The 25,037-nt window shown below is 34.3% G+C and overlaps 1 long non-coding RNA gene across 1 annotated transcript; it reads right to left on the minus strand.

The window, feature by feature from the left end:
- Positions 1 to 673: 673 nt before the first annotated feature.
- LOC116595627 lies at positions 674 to 21,944 on the minus strand. Its single transcript, XR_004287782.1, has 3 exons — positions 21,933 to 21,944; positions 20,602 to 20,607; positions 674 to 852 (listed from the first exon to the last, which is right to left on the minus strand). It is a non-coding gene; the product is annotated as an uncharacterized LOC116595627 (long non-coding RNA).
- Between the last annotated feature and the right edge of the window lie 3,093 nt (positions 21,945 to 25,037).

Below are 25,037 nucleotides of genomic sequence, written 5' to 3' on the forward strand. Positions count from 1 at the left end.
TTTCGACTGCGCCACAACTGCGGCTTCCGCCCCTGCTCTCAGCTGCGCCATTACTTCTCCCTGCACTCTTAACTCTCCTAATACTTTTTGCAATTCCGCCTCCTTATCCTCAAGTCATTGCCTCATGGCTTCCAAGTCTGTCTGGAGACCGGGAGATTCCTCCTTCTTGTTGTTTGCCTCTATCTTTCCTAGCTCCTGCAACTCGCTTTCTGACATCCCTTCTGAGCTTTCGCTTTCGGAGTCAGAGTCTCGGGAGGAGCCCTTACGGGATTCTTCTTTCACTTGCTCAAAAACTTCCCCTCCCTGTAGTACTGCTTGCTGCAGGGGCTCTCGGGGGGATTGCAAACATACTTTCACCAGGGACCACACGGCGAGAGTCCCCGGGGACGTAGAGGGGCAGCGTTTTAAGTCCTCGCCCAGGTGTTCCCATTGTGGCACATTTAGGAGCCCTTCTTCTATAAACCAGGGGGCAATCTCTCCCACTTCTTTCAAGAAGGCCCGGGCTGTTTTTGCCTTTAAGGGGGTACCGTTCATCTTGAGAACGTCTTTTAGGGGATCTTCCATTCTAAGCTCGTTCCCCATCCCGAGGAAACCTTTACTTGTATCGTCCCTGGCCGCGGGAACCTCTGCTTGTATCGTCCCTGGAGATCGTCACAAACCGCCTAACCTCCGATCGTCCCCAGGGAGCTTTCCCTGTCGATAGACAGCTATTGGTGCACTCCTTACCTGATCGTTGCTCTACCTCAATCTCCGTTCTGCGATGCGGACGAATCCCGGGTTTCGGCACCAGATGTCGCTCTCGCCAGCAAGAACGACCCTCAGACGTGATGAGTGGCAAGCTTCTTTATTATTCTACCCCTCCTCCAGCAAGTTCTGGCAATATATACATGTAGGCGGTCCAGCCCAACTATCCAATCACGGCCCCGTGCACGCGGTCTCCTCGTGGACCCTTACATAACCCGTAGGGCTCTATTGTTTTCAAGCAGTAATCATGCGTTTCTCTCTTGGCTCCTGGTGCTGTTCATGTGTCAGCCACGAGCGCACCCATACCCTACCTAGCCAATCATTCTCACTTCCTCAACCTTCAGGCATTTTCGTCTACGTGACTCCTTGCATCTGCTGGATGGCTCCCCACAATTCATCTATTGGCAAGATGCAATCTTACAAAAATTTCAAATTTTGTTAAGTTGTTACCTAAGTAGAGACAATTTTGGATGCCTTCATTCATGGTTAATATTTTAAAACTTTAAAATTATATATATGTGTGTGTGTGTATGTGTGTGTGTGTGTGTATAAAATCCTATATACATATATATATGTATATAGGTATACCTATGTATATGTATACATATGCATATGTATATACATAGGTATACCTATATATATGTATATAGGTATACCTATGTATATAGGATTTCATACACACACACACACACGCAGATGCTATTTGGTTCTAGGCAAAATTTATTGGTGTTTCTAAAGTTTTGTTCTATTTTAAACTCTTGCTTGGGATCAGATTGTCATAATGTTCATTTATTTGGCAGTCCAGAGAATACTGTTGTATGACAGTACATAGTGTTAGGTGCTAGGGGTATTTAGAGGAAGAATACAAAATACTTGTACTTACAGAAATAAAAATCCACAGGAATAATACATCCAACACAAAGTAGTAGAAAGAACAGGTGAACTTTGTATGAAGGATTCTGATTTTGTTTGGATGCAGATACTAGCCAGCAGTGTGTAACATTGAGAGAGTTAATTAACATTTCTTGTTCACAGAGTCTGCCCTGAAAAAATGGTAACTTATATTAGAGATTATACATCTGGAAAATCCCATCTAATTTTAAAGTTTTAAAATATTAACCATGAATGAAGGCATCCAAAATTGTCTCTACTATATATATATATATATATATATATACACACACACACACACACACATATGTGTGTATATATATATATGGGATTTTATTTGACAGATAGATTTATTTGACAAACAGATCACAAGTAGGCAGAGAAGCAGGCAGAGAGGCAGACAGAGAGAGAAGGGGAGGCAGGGTCCCCACTGAGCAGAATCTGACATGGGGCTCGTCCCCAGACCCCTGAGATCATGACTGGAGCCGAAGGCAGAGGCTTAGCTCACTGAGCCACCCAGGCACCCCATCATCTGTATATATATATATTTTAAAACATAGTATAGGGTTTTTTTTTTGTCATTGACTAAGTATAATAATAGTCAAACCAGTCAAAATATGGCATCTATCTATATATATACATAGTGTGTGTTCATACACACAAATACACACACACATAATGAAATGTGGTGGAAGAGATGCAAGGCTGGTTCCTAGAACCTAAAAGTTCCTACATAAACCTCCAGATGCCCTAAAATATGGTGAAACAATAGGGTGGATGGAGTCTGGGATCTATACAGAGTAGACCCCCATGTCCTCCTTAGCCGAAGATGTAATACACTATTAGGCTACCAATGACCTTCCGACCATACATCAGAAGGAGTATCATCTGCTTCTGGACCAGAGTTGACAATGGATAACTGAACTGTGGAAGTAAAATCTGGAGAAGAGGGGACTATTATATAAAATACATAAGATAGATATAAAGATATTCTCTCTATATAGCATATATATGTTAGAACATATATATGTTATATGTAACATATATGCATACATATAACTAGTTTGATTATTATTATGGTTAAGCAATTAAAAATTAAAACATTTTAAATGATAGATATGGTATTCCAATTTTAGCAATTGAAGTGGCAGAACTATATATTTAGACACATAACATTGTTTATGCGTGCACACATAAAGTATTGGTTTTGTTTTCTTTATGCCATTATTGGCTCACTGACTTGAACGTTTCAGAATGTATATATTTTATTAAAAGCAGATAAATCTGATTCTTTCCCCCAAATAATATTGAATCAAGACAATGATTTAATTTTGTGTACTGTGTTTATGCACTATTCAACTTCCAAAGTTATTACCAATGTATTTAGTCCACATCAGTTAAAGAATCAAATCCCATGCAGAAGTATATATAATGCTTTTCTGCAACGTAGTAAAATTTAAATTGCAGTGCCTTCCAATCAGACCATAAGCAATGTGGTAATCAAGCATTAATTTAGTAAGTTCGTTTTTCTATTACAATGTTTTCAACACAAAGTTAGTGTGCTGGTATTTCCATAGCTCTGAGGTCACATCAAAAAGAGTTTGCAAGAGTAACTATACAAAAACACCTTGAGCTAAGTGTATTGGAGGTTGAGAGTATATTGGAGGTTTGAGACTCTCTTGGTTGAGCTTAAAAATTGGTCTCTTATTTAATCACAGTCAAAAGAAAAGATAACAGTATTTTATTAAAAAATCTAAAGCATTAACATTTTAAAAATTTACAGCAGAGGAAGATGTTCGGGAAAAAATTAAAACTCTAATACTTACAAAAGTTCTTACTCAATCTCTCCATTGACTTATTTCTTCTACATTTTATGGTAAAATAATTTCAAAAATATACTTTTCTTAAATATTAAACCAATCTTAAGGTAATATGCTATATCAGTCTGATTATTCCTATCAGAGTATGAAGTATGTTGCATTGTCTTAAATATACATTTGTCAGGCCAGTTAACAAATTCTATGTTAAGAATAAAATAATCTGTTTCAGGGCACCTGGGTGGCTCAGTGGGTTAAGCCTCTGCCTTCGGCTCAGGTCATGATCTCAGGATCCTGGGATCAAGTCCCACATCAGGCTCTCTGCTTCGCAGGGAGCCTGCTTCCTCCTCTCTCTCTCTCTCTCTCTCTGCCTACTTGTGATCTCTCTGTCAAATAAATAAATAAAATCTATTTTAAAAAATAATTTGTTAGATTGAAATTATGATGAGGAATAAAAAAGAAAAAGATACTAGAACTCCATGCATCTTGTAGATGTTGCTATAAAGTAGGAGTGGGAAAACTATAGTCTGGCCCTCTGCCTATTTGCTATATTAAGTTTTATTGGAACACAGTCATGCCCATATTTTTAGTATTTGTCTACAGCTGTTTCCACACACATAATGACAAAATTGAGTAGCTAAGACACACATTCATGTAGCCCATGAAAATGAAACTATTTACTATTGGTTCTTTACAAAAATATTTTGCCAAGCCCATGGTAAGACCTTGAGAAAAAGAGATCTAAGGACTATAACTTCTTTGGACTTGAATACCTGTCTCAAAATACAGCCATTTTATTCTTTCTAGAACACAACTCATGACTTCCCTCTATCGAAGTTATTATGGACTGCTCTTCCTTCACTTATCTGAATTGTACTTACTCTTCTTTATTCAAGTCGCTACACAAAAGTCTTCCACTCAGGCTTTCCTTACAGATCATACTTAAAATATTGTCTACACATTTTCTGCATTAATCTCTATCATATTAATTGACTTTTTTGTCTTTATAGCAATTGTCACCATATTGTTGAACATAGTTAGATGTTCACCAGAGCTATTTTCTGTTCCGCTGGGTAAGAAGATCATATTTTTCAGTCTCATTGCACTTGTGTACTCATTGCACAAGGACTCATTGCACTTAATGAGTCCTTGAGTTCTGGTCAGTGAAATAAAGGGAATAAAACATAATATATAGACTTGTCAAACCACTATGTTGTACAACTGAAACTAATGTAACATTGTGTATTAACTTTACTTCAATAAAAAGGAGCAATAACATAATATTATTACACTGGTGACATTACTGACTTTCTAATTGTAAGCTTAGTCAAAGCAGGTTTCTTTTAATGACTTCAGGTATCTTTCCTACTCTGACCATCTCCAAAAGATTTTATCAACTATCTGGGAGATAACTGTCCACATTCAAGTCTTGTCTGGATTCCCTGCTCTACTCTGCTGCTCCACTAGTTACTGGTATTTTTCCTCTGGATTCTTTGAAGTTTCATCATTCCTATTTGGTCAAGAGCTCACACATACCACTCAGCATCCTCTTTATCCTGACTATAGACCGCTTAAAATCTATAGACATTCTCCATATATTTCTGTAGCTCTTTTGGAGAACACAGAGAATTATGGGACACTTTCATGTAACTATGGGTCTATAGTAAATTCAGAAGGGTTGTTTCAGGACTTCTCTACATGGATAGACTCTGCCAATGTCATATCCAGTTGATCATTAGTGAATCATGTTAATCATGAATTAATGAATCATGGAAAGACGTGAGGGAATTCTAGTAAGTTGCTGACTTCCTCTGTCCCATCTGGAAGGAAAAAAAAAAAAAAAAAAAAGCAAGCTCTGGATTCCTCTGCCCAGATTCCAAAATTTAGTTGAGAATTTTATCCTTCTCTAGGGGTTTTGACTTCATCGTGGGTGAGAAACACATTTCCAGAACTCCTGATGAATCTTCCTGAGCATCTAACTGTTTTTTGATTCTCAACCTCTGCTTTTACCGTATAGAATCTGATTTTCTCTGTGGCAGGAAAAACTTGCCTTATGTTTAGATCTTTTGAAGGTCAAAATCCAACAGTACCTCCTATTTTTCTCTGTATTTCTGTGTATCAAACATTCTTTCAGCGAAGTGAGCAGAGAACATTCTCTCCTCGCATCTTCCTAAATGGGACTCCATTCTCAAAACATTTCTGAGACAAAAATAAATTACTAGTATCAAAGCAAGAACATAGAGTCTATGGCATTCACCCAATTAATATGAAAATCTCATCCATTATGAAACAGTTCCATTAATCCATTGGGATTAACCTTAGTGTGAATTCTGTTCAGGATTTCAAAAACAAATAATAGCTGTAAATAAATGCCATGAGGCTTTTCTACATAAATAAATATTTTATATATATATATATATATATATATATATATATATATTTAGAAAGAGAGATAGAGATAAAGAGAGGAGAGAGAGAGAAACAAAGAGAGAGACACACATAGAAACAGAGAGGAAAATTGTGAATATGAAATAGAAATCAAGGAAGACATTCACAGAGCTATCAGACCCACAACTAAGCCCTTTCATGTGGTATATCATCTATACCTTAAAAACATCATTTGCAGTAGAGTCTATTGCCCTCAAATTAAATGTAAGAATAAAATATGGATTTGAAATTCCAACAAGGCCAGCCTGAAAGTATATTGCCTCCAAATAATTAATTAAAAGTTAATAAAAAATGACAAATTTAATTCAATGTAATTTCTTAAAATTATAAAATATTATTGCATTTTAATAAAAAAACAAAAATTATTACATTTTAATAAAAAATCAATCATTTCATTTTGGAGGAATATACCAAAATTTCACATGCATTTAAAATAAAATATACAAATTTCAGGATTGTTTTTTCCAGCACTTTGAAAATTCCAATAGTATTTTGATCAGATGGCATTTAAAATATACAATCCTAAAATTTGTATGGAACCAGAAAAGACCCCGAATCACCAAGGAAATGTTGAGAAAGAAAAACAAAGCTGGAGTCATCTTGTTTGCCTGATTTCAAGCTTTATTATAAAGCTGTGATCACTAAGACAGCACACTACTGACACAAAAACAAACACATAGACCAGTGGAACAGAGTAGAGAGGCCAGATATAGACCCTCAACTCTATGGTCAAATAATCTTTGACAAAGCAGCAAAAAATATCCAGTGGAAAAAAGACAGTCTCTTCAATAAACGGTGCTGGGAAAATTGGACAGTTATGTATAGAAGAATGAACTTGACCATTCTCTTATACCATACACAAAGATAAACTTGAAATGGATAAAAGACTTCAATGTGAGGCAGGAATCTATCAAAATCCAAGAGGAGAACATAGGCAGTAACCTCTTCAACATCAGCCACAGCAACTTCTTTCAAGACATGTCTCTAAAAGCAAGGGAAACAAAAGCAAAAATGAACTTTTGGGAGCTCATCAAGATCAAAAACTTCTGCACAGCAAAGAAAACAGTCAACAAAAGAAAGAGGCAATCCATGGAATGGGAGAAGATATTCGCAAATGACAGTACAGACAAAGGGCTGATATCCAAGATCATAATGAACTCCTCAAGCTCAATACTCAAAAAAACAGATAATCATCAAAAAATGGGCAGAAGACATAGAAATGGCTAACAGAAACATGAAAAAATGTTCATCATCACTAGCCATCAGGGAAATTCAAAACTACATAGAGATACCATCTTACACCAGTTAGAATGGCCAAAATCAACAGAACAGGAAACAACAAGTTTTGGAGAGGCTATGGAGAAGGGGGAGCCCTCTTACACTGTTGGTGGGAACACTAGTTGGTGCAGCCACTTTGGAAAAGTAAGGAGGTTCCTCAAAACAATAAAATTCACAATAAAAATTTTTTAAAAAGAAAAAAGAAAATTTTAAGAAAAAAAAAGAAAAAGAAAATATAGTATTGAGGTTAAGAACTTTGGCTCAACTGATCTAAATCCTTATATTACCATTTGTGTAACCTTGGGGAATTACCCAAGTTCTAAAATTTACTCTCCTTTTTAATACATGGGAGTAATAATTTTGAAATATCTGGATGAGATATTAAGTGTACTTTTTAAGGTATCTGGCACATAGGAAACACTCCATCAATATTAACTGATATTATTTAGCTCAAGTAAGAAACCCTAAAAGTTATTCTGTCAACAGTACTTAATTTCTTAATCTGTCCAGTGATACTTCCAACCATGTAGCCCCTCTAATAGGCAGATAACTCTCTAGGTGGTGACATAGTGAATGACATCGTGGATCTGAACAATGGCATCATCCCATGTCACATATGTCTTCAGAGCTCTTCTCTGATCCTGACTGAGTCGGCAGTTGATTATATGTTCAACTCCAGGACCTTTATTTATTTATTTTTATTTTTGTTTCGTTTTGTTTGCACTTTTTTTTTTTAATTTAAGGATATTTCCTTGATATTCCTTCTCTATATAAAAGCACAATGTAGTCTATGTCAGTTCAATGTGCGTTTACCCTTTCTCCAGGACACTTGCTTGGCCTTTGGTGAAATTCCTACAACATGTAGAGTATTCCAAAAAAACTTTTATTCCAAAAGTAAAATTTAAAATATATTTTTTAAAAGATTTTCAAACTCCCTTAAAGGAGAAAAAGATCTTTCTCATCAGGATGCATGAATCAGATAATAGCAGTAGTTCTCATTGAAGTGGCAAGTGGCAGAAGCTCAGCCGGCCTGTATTGTTCCTCCTTTCCCTCCGCCTGGCAACTGAGTAGCCCAAGAGACACAGCTTTAAAACCCTTGCTCTCAGCCTACTTCTGCCTTTCTTCCTAGCTTTCTGCTCTCTGTTTCTTCAGTTTCTTTAATATTATCACAAAGAACAAAGAACTCTCAAACTGCCTCTGATTAATTCAAATGTAAAGGAATGGAGACATAAAAATGCTGACCTTATGCATTGACTAAAATCTATTTTTCAGTTCAAGTATTCATCATCAATTATATAACCATATTTCTATTTATATTAATATTTTTTAGAGGTAGATAATTTTGTATTCAACAAAAAATGTATCACTTTGAATTTTTTTTCTCCATTGGTCATAATCCTATAATTTTTGAAGTTTGTATTATGACTGAAGGTAACTTGTAAAACATTTCAACCTAAATTCCCCTGCCAATATTCAGAAAAGCAATGCTTCTCCAAGAATGGAAAAATAATTCTCTCCATTCTGAAATGTTTGTCTTATTAAACAAAAAGTCTCCAACAACATGATGATTCATTAATTATTTTTATCTGCAATGGTGAGAAAATGTTAATAAATAGAGATTTCTGAAATCTGCACTCTATCACGGTGCTGAAAAACAAGCATGCTGCTTTACCATTCACAATAAGGAGATGGTATGATTAAGCAGAGCTAATGTGTTCATAATATTTTACATTCATCAGTGTTTTGTTTACAGTGTCTAATTTTATCTTTAATATAACCCTTTGATATAGGTAGGATGTACATTAATATTCTAGTCTGAGAAATTATGAACTTGAAGTCCACACAGTTTAAGTGGCATGCTTAAAACCATGCATCTGCTAAAGCATGACACTTCAGTTACCTTAATCTGTATCCTTGTTCCTTCTACTAAGCACCCTGCCAATTAAATCTTACACATTCAGCTAAATATAGATGAGCTTCCAAGGTCAAAAAAGGAGAAGGTGATTAAATGTACTATTTAACAGTCCATTTAAGGGAAATATGTTTTCTTACTTTGTTAAAGACAAGAGCAGCTTATTGAGACTGTGAAGAATGGGCATTAAGGTAGAAAACTTATTTTGTTAATAATATCAAATCATTATAGTAGAGAAATATTTTTCTTAAACAAAAGGTTTTACCAGAGCTTCATATAGAAAGCCATATATCTGTTCAGATTTTTTTTTTTTTTAAGTTTAAAGGAACAGTCAAATATCTGTGTCATTAATTTCATTTCATCAGCATTTATTTACATCCTCCTCTAAGCCAAGTACTGAACTAGGGGCTTTGGACTAAAGATTAATAAATTCTAGCCTTTTGTGGAGGATTTTGTGAATGAATTGCCAACAGTCAAATCTATAATCCTCTTCCTTCTCTTAACCACAGAGCAAGATATATCTGATCTTTCTAGCCTTTAGGGGTGGCCATGTGGCTAAGTTCTCCACAGTGGAATGTGAGTGGAAATAGTGAGACTAACCACTTCTATCCACAGCTAAGGGGATTCCCACAATGTGGGAAATTCAGTGCTAAAATCAGGAAAGACCCATGCAAACTGAATTGAGTTAGTCACCTAAATGGAAATGGTGTTTCTGTTTTCAAGCCTGGTCTCTAAGAACCTCACATATGAACTTCTCCATGTTCTTTTCTGTTTCTAGCAGACTCTCATGAACATAGCAATGGTGACCTTAACAGTCACAGCTTTGCAATGCTAAAACCTCTGTGAGCCTGGGTTCTTGTGTGATCACACACAGCAAAAGCACCACAGATGAGGTCTTAAATTTAGACTCCCTAGGCTAGACTTGTTTTTAGTTTTTAGTTTTTTGTTTGTTTGTTTGTTTTTTAAAGATTTTATTTATTTTTTTGAGAGAGAGAGAGAGAGCAAGAGCAGGGGGAGGGACAGAGGGAAAAACAGGCTCCCCACCAAACAGGGAGCCATCCCAGGCCATGAACTGAGCCAAAGACAGATGCTTAACCAACTGAGCCATCCAGGTGGCCCTCCAGCCTAGACTTGTGGTAAATGATGGCAATGAACTTTTTACAAAGCCCCTAACTTCTGTGTGTCTACTTTTTAACCATGTCTTATCTTTTCAAAATAAGATAAAACTCCTGATCTTAAATTACTTAAAGTGATAAGAAATAAATACCAGGGGAAAGGAGAGTAGTCTATAACAAAAAGAGAATTAAAGAGTAACAAGTTGAACTTTGTGTTTAGTGATATTTAGAATTAAAATAGAAACTTTTTATGGTGTATTCAAAGTACATTCCTAGAGACACATGATTACTTAAACAGTTGATGGATATAGCTAATGATTACTCCTTGACCCAATGTATCAGTAAGATTATCACCAAAAAAGTACAATTTTTGTCTAGATTTTTCTTTAATAAGTGGAAAATGGAAATGGAAGAGTTGAAATGACCCTCTACGGTGAAGATATATTATTTAATTCTTAACATTAAAGTACAGTTAAAATGAAAAAAGGTTTATTTAAACAGTCTCATTTCATAAAACTCCTGTTCTTTGTGATCTATGGTTCTTTTATTGGCAGCACAAATAAAAGGAGAGTTTTATTGCTTTAAAAAAATCATTAGTCTTGCAGAGTTTTTTTTTTTTTCCCCAGCAAACTAGGTAATGGTTTTATGAGTACAACTTATCTTTCCTAATGCTAACCATCCCTTTACACTAAGAACTATATAATTCTCATATTACTTGTCTCATATAGAAAAGCTGTCTCTGGATATGTTGGATATCAGGATATGCTTCTTATAATTACAAAGAATGAGCAACTTTAATTCCTCCAATTATTTTCATAACCAGGGGAATTTGATTTATTTTATTTTCAAACAATATGGAAATTGTCAGTAAAATGTTGTATTTCTCCTCTGTAACCAGATACGAATCCACAAAATTTGATTTTGTTTTTTAAGAAGAGACTTTCATAAAGACCTATTATCCAAAAATGATTAAAAGTGACCTAAGAATAAGACTGCATGGACCTCAGACAATTTAAAATACTAATTAATTAAGAATTGATCCATCATTACCTCATTTAATCACTTTCCAAACAATGTTTGGTCAAGATACAAAAAATGATGTCGGTATCTCTTAAACAGTGTACTACTAATGATTGATTTGCTCTGTCGAACTCCAGATATTTGTTTTCCTCATAATAAGGAAATCTGGACTATGAAATTATTAATATGTGAGTGTTTTCTTGGAATGCTAAATTCATTAGAGATTTATGTAAAAAGAAAACTAGGTATGGAGAAACTTTTCAGAATAATCAAATAGTCACTGATATGCTTTCCTCTTCATCAATTATCTCAATAGAATCCTTTAGTGAACATTGGTTTCATAAAATATGTTTGCTCTTCAAACATAGTTTCTCTCAATACATATGAGTAAAATTTGTATGAGAATGAGTCCAGATAGTGCATGAGAGTAAGCCAAGTTTTTATATGTATAACTTATGTCTCTGGTGATTTTCTCTGAACTCTGATTTTCTCCATGTACATGCTACATAGTATATCAGAATATAAATAATACAGCAAAATGCTTTGAACTGTTTTCAAGTTATAGAAATTATTTAAGATGCAGAAGATAAAAATAAGGATGGCATATCAAGATATGTGGAAGCTTAAAAATCTCCAAAGAATAACACTGATAAGCTGAAAAAGTAACCAGTATGTTATCAATTAAAATAGCAAGAAATTGTAAAAAAATCATTAAATTACAATCATAAGTTCAATACAAAAATGATTACATAGGTTAAGACGTTAAAGCCTACTTAGTTTGGGGCTGATGAAAATAGTTTATTATAATTAGTCTAGATCAAAACATATATTTATTAAAATAAATTAGTATTAGAAAATATAAAAATAGACATTATAACTTTATATTGAATACAAATTTCTCTTTCTTAACCCCCTTCCCCCATATATACCATGATAAGGATGTAAAATGCAGAAAGATTAACTAGAATAAAGAGCTCCCAGCTAGCAAACACATATCATCATACTTGAAAAACAGTATTCTATATTTGCTAAGAAATTATAGCTGTTTTCGGTAGAAATTTTTAATTTCATCTAAAACTTATATATGTTAGGAAGAATAACTCATAATCTGAAAAATGATTGTTTTATTATACATCTTTTTGTAGAATAGACTGTGTTAGTAAGGCTTCTTAAATTCCAATTTCCTTTTTGTCATTTAATTCTTCCTAACAAAATCAGCCAACATAGATATAAAAACATCTCTACAATATGAAAAGTTGAATCATCTCTGAAACAACCCTTGTAAAAGTTCTTCTGCATATGTGCCTTATAAAATGACTGATCACAATAGTTTATCTTATGGATATGATCTAGAGTGCCATATCATTTAGTAAACCTCATCTTAAGCTCTAACAAATATATTTCACTGGGTTTAGCTTCATTATGTCTAAACTGACCCTCCATAAATTAAAATACAACTAAATCACAGATAATTCTACTAATATATTGATAAAAGATCAAAAACATAATATCATTTTAATAAATAATGATATTTTGTGGGGGGAAATGTGAAATAAAGCTTCTTTTATTATGAAGAGGTATTTGTGTAAATTAACTAGATAAATTATATGTAAACTTAATAGAACTTGTTTTCATGGTTGAAATATTGGCATAAGCTTGTTAGTTAGCAAGGCAAATTTACACATTCTCTCTTAAGAATGTAGTATATTTTACTACAAGAAAATTATATTTAAAACTAAAATACTAATATAAATACTGAAAAAGGTGAAAGGTATGGGCATTTTTTTGAAAAATTTATATAGTCAAGCAGGATAACAGAAATCTAAGAGAGCATTTTCTTCTTAGAAAACAATGAGTTTTCCTGAATTAATCTAGATAATTGCCTTAATTTTCCTCTGATTTTGTAGAAATATAATGGGATTTTGGGAATCATTTATGTGCATAAATTAATTTTAAAAGAAAAACAGATCTTTTTGGACTCTGAAAAACAATCTGAGGGTTTTGAAGGGACGGGGGGTGGGAGGTTGGGGTACCAGGTGGTGGGTATTATAGAGGGCACGGATTGCATGGAGCATGGGGTGTGGTGCAAAAATAATGAATACTGTTATGCTGGAAATAAAAAAAATAAAAATAAAAATAAATTAATTAATTAAAAAACAACAACAACAACAAAAAAAAACAGATCTTTTTAAAATTCAATGTAATGCTTTAATTCAGAGTCTTTCTAAATATTTTATCTTTTCTTTTTAAAGATTTTATTTATTTATTTGTCAGAGTGACATAGAGAGAGAGAACACGCATCAGCAGGGGGAGAAGCAAGCAGAAGGAGAAGCAGGATCCCTGCTTAGCAGGGAGCCTGAGGCAGGACTCAATCCCAGGACCCTGGGGTCATGACCTGAGCCAAAGACAAACACTTAACCAACTGAGACACCAAGCTGTCCCAAATATTTCATTTTTAACCCACTGAGCTACCCAGGTGCCCCCTAAATATTTCATTTTTTAAACGATTTTATTTATTTATTTGTCAGAGAGAAAAAGAGAGATTAAATCAGAGGGAGCAACAGGCAGAGGGAATAGGAGGCTCCCCGCTGAATAAGGGGCCCAATGCCAGACTCAATCCCAGAACTTGGAGATCATGACCAGAGCTGAAGGCAGACACTTAACTGACTGAGCCTCCAGGCATTCCAAATATTTTAATTTTTTAAAATATGTTTTGGTAAAAGAAAAATATTTTTATTTAAACGTATTTTTCAAACAAAGCAGTCAATAAGAATTTGAAATCTACTGAATATTTGGACATTATGTTTTTGGACAGTGAATAATTATGGTTGTTAAATTATTATTTTAAGGGAAAAGAGAATTGCATTCTGGCTCTCATTTTTGTTGAACTTTTTTTTTTTTTCTTTAAAATGAATTGTCCTTAATATAACCACATTTCCTCAACACGGATTAATTCTCTATGGCTAATCTTCTACATGTAGATGTAGAGCAAAACAAAGTAAAACAAAACAAAATCAGCATTACCAGTAATAAAATAAATTTATTTTCTAGATATCTTATAATAAATATGTTTGAAACAAAGAAAAATTTTACAATTTAGAGTCCATGTTAGTAGCAATGGAAAAAATATCTGACTAAAATGATTTGTGTTTCTCATAAAACAAAAGAAATTAATAGAAAATGTGGTTTGAAATGAGATCATTATCCAATGTGTTCTTCTAGGGTCACAAGTGACCTCCTGCTTGCCTCCTGTTCTCTTGATTTGTTAACCACCTATTTGTAAGCAGCAACATTTCTAATCCTGACCTCAGGAGATATTACCAATTGCTTAGAAATAGGAAAAATTCTACTCTCCTGCTCCCCAGCTAAATAGATAAATGGGCAAGTGTCTGAAGGATTTACCCTCTTGCTAAGCATGCTTTGCTAGACTTTCAACCAAAACCCAGCAGTTTGTGTTTAGATATATATTTGCTTCTTTATGGAGAGATAGTTCTTTTCCCTCTTTCTGATAAGATTAATAGATCCAATTAGTCATGCTCCTTTAAAGGCAAAGAAAGTTTGCCTTTGATGGCTAGAAACTCAAGATAGGTATGTTTCAATGCAAGGCATAATAGAATGGAGATGATAAATCTTGAGTGCTACTGTGCAAATGACAGAGTGCCTAAGGTAAAAGATTAGAAGGAGGTGGTGTGTTACAGCTTTAAGAGCATGGGGAAAGGAAACGCCAGCTCCATATCATATGACCTTAAGAATAGTAAATAATGTTTCTGGGGTTCTTCCAGTCAAATGAAAAATATATATATTCTGCTTTGCACATGATTATAAGCCCAAACTTCTAAGCCAGTCTGCCTGGGTTCAAATACCAATTCTACTACTTACTACCAGTAAGACCTGAGGCCACTTACTTAAGCTTCCTGTAACTCAGCTTCCTTCTCTACAAAATGAAATAATAAAATATTTAATGAGTTGTTAAAGGATTAAATAAGTTAATTCATACAAAGTATTCAGGAGAGTAGCTGGCACACATTAACTACTCAATACATATTATCTATTTTATGACAGATCTTGGTAAGGGAATTTCCCAAAATTCCTTTTAATTCATGATCAAAGTTTCTATGAGTCTGAGAAATTAATAAAATATAAGGGGACACTTCTGGGAGAGTCAAAGGGAGTGGTCATCAAACAAAAAATTATTGATCAAGTTTGTCTTCTCAGTTTTTTGCCTAGGCATAGTTTTTACTTTGAGGATGATGGAATGATACACTGACTTAAATTCTCCAATATTGCTGTATTCAAAATGACTTTATGCTCTAGAGATGAAAATGCTGTGGATGAGCTTTTGCTAAACTGTGATTTCAGTGCAGTGCAGTTTCGTGGGTGATTTCAGAAATCACAATAGGCTTCTACCCAGAATCTCAAGGTTACATACATACAAAAGCTGAGATAGAAAAGTTATTTTATTTTCTTAAATTTCATTGAATTTGGTTTCTTATAATATCATACTGAGGTTTTAAGACATTATGTTACTTAGATAACACAAGTTCATAACATAAATTGGGTGATTTATTTCCTAGCCAATGGGCACAGTCAGTGGCCTCATAGAATTTAACTTACCCTAAGACATAATTTTAAATTGTCTTTAGCTATAATGAGCATGTTTCTATTCCTCATGAATTCCAGGAGATGCTTATTCAATAGGTTTGTAATGGGACCTAAGCACATGTATTTTTTACACGTCCCCCAAAATTTATCATCTGTACCCCTGGTTAGAAACACTGACTTATTTGATTTGCTTCAAATCTACTGAGACCTTATTATATATAACTTACCCATGTCTACATTAGAAGCATCTTAACTGTTTTCAGTTCTATTATATATACATCTACTTGGTAGATAATCTCTACCAGTTTTCTTCTCATGACTCCTGTCTGTTGTCAAAAGAGACAGTGAGAAACTTTATTTTCCCCTTTTCACTCTGCATTCCATTGTTTTGATGTTCTGGATATATGGTCTGAAAGTTATAAATGTGTGTTAGTGTGTCAAAGGACTGAAAATAATTATTTGTTTATAAGAAAAGCTCCATTTGGTAAACATTTCATATTTGAAATATGTCATTAAGAAATAAAAGGAGGTTAAATATGTCAAAAATACATTTTAAAGACAATATCGGGCTGTATAAAACATCAGAAGCAACATTAATTTGAGATTAATTTATAATCATATTGGTAAACCATTTGGCCAACATGGAGATGGAATCACCAAAATCTCTTAAATTTGACACTGTACTGATGTATATACTTTGAAAATTGCTATAAATATTTCAAGAACCAGAAATAGCTAAACAACTATTAGATATGCTAGATGATAACAATTGACTTGATTTAAAGTTATTATAAGACAGAAAGAGTAGAAAGAGAAATTAAGGAATCAATCCCATTTATATTTGTACCAAAACCAATTAGATACCTAGGAATAAACCTAAAAAATGAGGTGAAAGACCTTTTGTTTACTCTGAAAACTAAAGCACTAATAAAAGAAAGACCTTTACTCTGAAAGACCTTTAGATACTCTGAAAACTAAAGCACTAATAAAAGAAATTGAAGAGGACACAAAGAAATGGAAAGATTCCATGCTCATGGATTGGAAGAACAAATGTCAAATATCTCTACTACCTAAAGCAATCTATAAATTTAATGTAATTCCTATAAAATACCACCAGAGATTTTCACAGAACTAGAACCAACAATCCTAAAATTTGTGTGGAACCATGAAAGACCCCCAAAAACCAAAGCAATGTTAAAAAAGAAAACCAAAGCTGGAGACATCACAACTCCAGACTTCAAGCTATATTACAAAGCTGTAGTCTTCAAGACAGTATGGTCCTGGCACAAAAACAGACTCAGAGATCAATGAACAGAACAGTAAAACCAGAAATGGATCCATAACTATATGGCCAACCAATCTTCAACAAGGGAGATCCAATTGGAAAGTTTCCAATAGGAAAAATTCTCTTCAACATATTGTGGAGGAAAAATGAATAGCCACATACAGAAAAATGAAAACCCAACTACTCTCTTAAACCATGCACAAATATAAATTCAAAATGGAAGAAAGACTTAAATGTGAGACAGGAAACCATCAAAATCCTAGAGGAGAAAACAGGCAGCAAACTCTTTGACCCAGGCCATAGCAACTTCTTACTAAACATGTTTCCAGAGGCAAGGGAAACAAGCAAAAATGAACTATTGGGACTTCAAGATAAAAACCTGCTGCAGAATGAAGGAAACATTCCACAAAACTAGAAGGCAACCTATGGAATGAGAGGAGATATTTGCAAATACTTGCAAATATTTGCAAATGACATATTTGATAAAATGTTAGTATACAAAATACATAGAGAACAAATGCAACACCTAAAAAACAAATAATCCAGTTTCAAAATGAGCAGAAGACATGAATAGACATTTTTTTCCAAAGACATTCAGATAGCGAACAGACACATGAAAAGGTGGTCACCATCATCACTCATCATCAGGGAAATACAGATCAAAATCACAATAAAATATCACTTCACATCTATCAGAACAGCTAAAATTAGCAACACAGTAAACAGTAGATGTTGACAAGGATGCATACAAAAAGGGAGCCCTCTTACACTGTTGGTGGGAATGCAAACTGGTGTGGCCACTCTGGAAAACAGTATGGAGGCTCCTCAGAAAGTTAAAAAGAGAACAACCCTACATCCCAGCAACTGCACTACTAGGTTTTTACCCAAAAGATACAAAAATACAGATTCAAAGGGACACAAGCACTGTGGTGTTTATAACAGGAAAACATTTTGGAAAGAGCCCAAATGTCCATCAACCGGTAAATGGATATATAAGGGGTGGTATGTAGATACAATGGGATACTTACTACTCAGCAATAAAAAAGAATGAAATATTGCCATCTGCAATGAAGTGAATGGAGCTGAAGTGTATTAAGCTAAGCAATATCAGTGAGTCAGGGAAAGACAAATACCATATGATTTCACTCATATGTGGAATTTCAGAAACAAAAAAGATAAGCATGGGGGAAAAGAGAGAGGCAAACCATAAAACAGACTTTTGTAGTTAAGAGAATAAACTGAAGTTGCTGGAGTGAGGTGGGAAGGGGGATGGGCTAAATGGGAGCTCTCTGTAAGTGTTGAATCACTAAATTCTACACCTGAAACCAATATTACACTGTATTTTAACTAATTGGAATCTAAATAAAAAATTTGAAAGTATAAAAAAATACTCACTCTTAATTAGGCATATATAATATGTACTTTCCTTGGTAAATATCAAACAACTTTTCACTCTTCTAATTCTCTACACATTTGTAGCTGCTTTGCTTCATCATTCTATTTATGCACAGTGTGAAACTAAAATGGGCAAGCATACAGTGTTTTTAAATACTATGGGTTTTCATTATGATCCCTACTCTGTCCTTTACTAGCCATTGGAAATTGAACAATTGGTTCAACCTAAACTGTCACTTCATTTGCGCAATGGGCAGGAGTACTAACGGAGACCCAACTGCCATATGTCTGATTTTAAAGTACTAATTCAAACTAATAAATGGTTAAATTATTTTATATCCTCTACCATCATAAGTATAGTACAAATTCATCACAAGGTGATTTGAAAGATCAGGTTTCAATTTAAAATTCTCAGGACTCTCAGAATTATATGCCATGTGCAGTGGAGTGGGGATATTGGTCCTCAGTCCATTTCACTTTTCTTTGGACACATAGCTCTGCCTTAGATGACATTGGGCGTTTCAAAGCATGTGAGGGAACCTCAGTCAAAACCTTCACCCTCTAGCTACAGTTGTCTCAAGCAGCTGTCACTTGGTCTTCACATGGACCTAGAGTTGTGCACACCAACTCTGGCAGCACAGTAAGCATTTAGGGGAATTGAAACTAGTGAGCATGGTTGTGGAAGTGGAAGTGGACATTGGTATTTTGTACAGACATTTAGAGTCCAGATTTACTCAGATCATAGTCTGTAATTGAAAAATGTGAGGGACAGGTAGTGATATACCATTGAGCCCTCAGACTTCCCACCTTGGAGAAGAGTGTGTTCGGAGGAGGAACAGAATAGAACCTGGTAAAACACAGGTCCCAGGTTATAGATTATAGGTCCCCATAAAACTAGTAATAATCATATTTAACTCAAGTAATTTTTGAAAAAAATAGAATGGATGCAAAATTTTTATGATATTAAATATTTAAATAACATTTGATATTAAATATTTAACAAGGAGCAGTTTATTTTAGCACCTGGTTTATGTGGATATGTGTCCATCTTATTTCTGGATAACTGTCCTTAAATATTCATATGTTTATTGTAATATGGTTTATTTTTATCCTCTAGTTATAAGAATTAGGACATGATGAAATAGAACCTGTAAGAAAATGTCTGGATTTTTATTTTGTAAGAAAATACACATAAAAATTTAATACTTGAAAGAATTTAGTGAACAAAATAAGGCTTCATACATTATATCAAATGTTCTAATTGCCTGTTTAAAGAAAATAAACCATTATTATTTATTCTAAATATATAGCTATGAGATCAGATTTGAAATACTTCATCAGAGCATAAGAAATTGCTTATTTATTTTTATTTTGCTATTTTTAATTGGCTAAGTATCTTTATAACAAATTGTCTTATTGCCAATTCTGCTTTCTCTCTTTTTTTTCAAAGATATTTATTCATTTATTTGACAGAGAGAGATCACAAGTAATCAGAGAGGCAGGCAGAGAGGCAGGCAAAGAGAGAAGGGGAAGCAGGCTCCCTGCTGAACAGAGAGCCTGATGTGGGGCTCCATCCCAGGACCCTGGGATCATGACCTGAGCCGAAGGCAGAGGCTTTAACCCACTGAGCCACCCAGGCACCCCTTGCTTTCTCTTTCTATATAAATTAATATAAATGATTATAATCTTTTTCAAACTATTCCACATTTTATTTTTCCACATTTAAATATTTTGCAAAAAAAATATTTTTTTACCAGTTAGGATGGGCTTAAAGCCACAATATTTATTTCTCATTTCTGACCAATGCTTATGTTGATTCTCCGGTGTTTTGCTTTATTTCTCTCCACTTACAGATCCAAATTAATGGTTCACACTTCTGTTGTGACACAGAGAGATTTGCAAATTACATATCAGTTCCTAAAATTTCATTGGCAAACCAAGATACAGTGTCATAGCTCGATTTAAAATGTCAGAGACATGTCATGACTACATGGATTAGCAGGGTGAAGGCTAATAGAGGCTGCGCTTATCTGGATGGCTCCCCTGATCATGATTGGGTTTACTCATATCTCAGAGCTAAGCTCTGCCTCACACCTCTCTCTCTTCCTCTTCAGGGACATAGCCTGTTCAAGCATGTTCTGCTCTTAGTAGTGGTAGAAGTATAAGAAAGCAAATAGGGATATAAAAGTCCTTCTAACTTGAAACTGGGAAAATAATATTTTCATTTTATTCAAGCAGTCCAAGCAAGTCATATGGTGGAATACCAGTCCAAGGAGGAGGAAAATCTATTTTGCCTCTTTAGTAGGAGAAACTGTGACATCACATGGCAAAAGTCCTGGATACATGAATGGATGAAAAGTGTCAATTGTTATGCAATCTACCATACCTACCATCTTCTCAGTGACAAAGATTGGAAATATTTACTAATATCCCTTTACATACTACAGTGTTCTTCTTTCACATTGATTATAAGTATTAAAATTAATTTACCAGGACACCTGGGTAGCTCAGTGGGTTAATGCCTCTGCCTTCAGCTCAGGTCATGGTCCTGGGGTCCTGGGATGGAGCCCCGCATTGGGCTCTCTGTTCAGCAGGGAGCCTGCTTCCCTTCCTCTCTCTCTGCCTGCCTCTCTGCCTACCTGTGATCTCTGTCTGTCAAATAAATAAATAAAATCTTTAAAAATAAATAAATAAATATAAATAAATAAATAAATAAAACTAGTTTACCAAGGTGTCAGCAAAAATCTTCCTAGTTAAATAAGTAGCAATACTTGATTTGAAGAATAACACTCTGCATCTTGATAAGTAACATATGTATATAGAATGGGGGAAATGTTTCCTCATTCAGTACTTTTTAATTGCAAATGGCAGAAAAACTGACTTTCAAGGCTTCTACTCTGTGATGACCCTTTTGTCCCCCATGGTATCTTCTAAAATGGAAAATACAAAGAGTGGCTTTTGTGGAGACTCTTCTTTCAGAGTCACTCTTCATTAACACTTGTGTTGGTGGTGTGGAGATGCAGGACTTCTCATACAATCTGAGTATCAATTATTTTTTTTTTTCCTCAGCTTAGGGGTCCCCTGGCAATAGAATTCCATTAATTATTCCGTAGATACTTTTCAGTATTTGTATCTAGTCAATTTCTATTCAGCTTCTCATCAAAGGTGGGTGAATTTGTCAAATCATGGACTGGACTAATTGTGGCTTGGGGATTTCAATCTCGTAATAGGGGCTCTGCCCATCTCTTGATCTCAGCTTTCTGATTTCTGCCCAAGAGAAATTTGACCCCATGACCAAGGGATGGCTAGGCATATTTGCTATTTGCTTGCCCAAAGGTATTTCATCAGCATTCTTTTTGGTAATTAAGGTAAAATTTGTAAGACATTTCAACTTTTATGGGCAGAAAGTTAGCTGGGAAAGATACCTGTCCCCACAGATGGCATAATCTCTAATGCCTGCTTCATTTTTGACAAAAAAGAAAATGAAAAAAGAAAGGAAGGAAGGACAGAAGGAAGGACAGAAGGAAGGAAGGAAGGAAAATAGAACCCTCCAAAGGGCAAAGCCAAGAGCTAATCACCCAGATTATATGGGTCACATGAAGAAATATTTTATACAACCTGGGGAATGGGACATCAAAACATCTGCTCAGCAGTATTTTAAATTTGCTATGAATCAGTAACTATTGTCTACCTTTAATTAGAATAAATCATAGTATTCATGCAAATTATTTATCCCTTTTGGGCTACTCTATATTCTCATATTTTAGTTCTTAGACATCTAGGTCAAGAATAGCACATCTAGACCAGATGTATAGATTACTGTGAAACCTGAGACTTTAAATCTACATCTTTTTTTTTTTTCTTTAAAGATTTTATTTATTTGACAGACAGAGATCACAAGTAGGCAGAGAAGCAGGCAGAGAGAGAGGGGGAAGCAGGCTCCCCGCTGAGCAGAGAGTCCAATGCGGGCCTCAATCCCAGGACCCTTGGATCATGACCTGAGCCGAAGGCAGAGGCTTTAACCCACTGAGCCACCCAGGTGCCCTGAATCTACATCTTGATGGGATGAAACTTTTACAGTATCTTCCCTGAATATGTGCAAATGTGTTTTGCATGCAGAGGTAGGAAGTGAATATGAAAACATGACAATAGAAAGTAGTTTGCATTATTGCTTACAGGCATTTACTTCATTACCAATAAAGAGATTTTATATATACATATCCTGGCTATTCCTACCCCTATGCAAGTAGTATATCTCCTTGCCTTGTGGTCATGTGATTTGCTTCTGGCTAATGGAAACTAAGAAGTAGAAGTAAGGTCTGCAACATCTAAGCAGTAGATTTAAAAGCCATTTGCATCCCTTTTTCCACATCCAAGGTCAAGACTACACCCCAAATCTGGATCCCAAGTTGAAAGAAAAATGAATTAGAGCCAGAAAGCTGCAGCCAATATGGCCAACATACCACATGAGTAAGCTACAATTATTTTTTAACATGTGACACTAAAATTTAAGGGCTATTTGTTACCATAGTCTTACCCAATAAAAAATAATACTCCTTGCCTCTTAAAAAAAAATAAATAAAATCATCTATGCTAATAGGTGTTATTCTTTAGGTAAGCTTGTCTCTTTCTATTAAGACCTCACCAAAAAAATTACAAATTGAAACTAACATAAACTACTAGCCTCACTTTTTCATATGAGTTTTCTAATATTACAGCTTTAGTAGGTACAAGAGTCCAAGTCCTCAGGTACTACAGAAAATACCAAAATTATTTTTTCATTAGTGTATGAAAATTATTTTCTCTTATAGAAAGAACTTTGCTTCTTTAGCCCTACTTAATCTCACATTTTGGCACATGTCATTTACAATTAAAATAATATTAATTTAAATATTGGCTAATTGGTATAAAAATATATAATAAAAAATATAGAGAACTTAGTGATAACTAAGAAAGCCCAATTATAAGTGATCTTAAAATAGTCTGGATTTAGATATCACATTCCTTCATATCCGTTAAAGTTCCTTCATTTTCTGGTTTCTTGTAATTATCAATATATATTTTTAATATCTAAACACTTCATTCTACATTTCTGACTTAATAAATTTTCTCTTCTATTAGATTCTACAGTACATTGACCATTCCATTTTTATGTTTGAACTACTCTATTAATTTTTCTCATGCTTATCTATGATTTTTTTTGTGCCTATGATAGAAAACTAAGCCTTCAAATTCAGGAGGAATATTTCTATTTTAATTTGCTTAATAAATTACTTGACTTTAAAATATATAACTTGAATTATAACATACATAATATGTATAATATATATAATCTCAAACACTGAACAAGTATAAGACATTAACAGGAATTTTATTTGGAGTTTTAGTCATTGTCTTTAAAATGGAAATATTAAAATCCAGTTCATAGGATGATGCTATAAGAAGTCAATGAGATAATGTCTCTGATATACAATGAGTCTTCAATTTTTGTAAGAACAAAATTATTTCCATTAAAAACATTAATGTAAGTATAGATCAGTTTGTGGTAGGAGGCCAAAACAGGGACTTTAAAGGTTAAGTCCAATTTTCAAAAACAGTTCAGGAGTTTCAGGAAGATCTGTACAGAGTCCAAAACAATGATATAAAGATGGGGAATTAGTTTCAGGAAAAACCAGCAACTAGTACATGGCATACATGCATTCCCAATAATCTAAAACTTCAAGAGGTACTTGAGAATAATAGACTGGAAAACAAAAAGTGGTGGGGATTTGGGGAAAAAAACTAAGGAATTAAGCAGATCTCAAAGGTAAGGACTAAGAAACAGATTTAAGTTCAGGTAAAGAATTAAGCAAATGAAAAACAAGTTTGCACATAGAAATCAGAAAGCAAGAAATTGGTCTGATACTGGGGGTCTTGACAAGAGCCTGTATATAAGCGCCAGGTGAAAACAGAAGATAAAATCTGTAGTAAAATAGATTAGCTCATAACATTAGAAGCAACTGATCTAGATGTCCTTCTATTTTTATTGCTTAAAATAGTTTCAGTTTCAAAGATTAAGCTGATCATTACAGTAATCTCTTATGCACATACTTACTGTCAAATGTAATCACTGGATAATGTGTCTTTGTTGATATACTCTATTGTAAATGCTTTTTTTTTCTCATCTTGTTTCAAATAAAGATTGCTCTAAAGACTTTAGATATTTCTGTCTTTTCTGTTTACATAGACGCACATGACGTGTGTGAATTTTTAAGTTTGTATGTGTATGGTGAGAAAATCTGCAAGAGATTAAAAGAATGCATGTGTATGTTTGGGTGCATGTGTATATGAAAAAGAGAGAGATGAGCTCTAAAAATAACATGAGGTCACCCAGTCCACCTACCCTCCCAACACATCAATCTATACTGCAACAACTCTGACAATTCATTTGCCACCTCTAAGTTGAGTATAGTCAGAAAGAACAAGTTTAAGAGAAGCCTCTTCAATTTCTGAACAGTTCTAATTATTAAAAAACAGCTTTCTGTTATAAC

Source organism: Mustela erminea, chromosome 1, assembly GCF_009829155.1.
Source record: "Mustela erminea isolate mMusErm1 chromosome 1, mMusErm1.Pri, whole genome shotgun sequence".
NCBI lineage: Eukaryota > Metazoa > Chordata > Mammalia > Carnivora > Mustelidae > Mustela > Mustela erminea.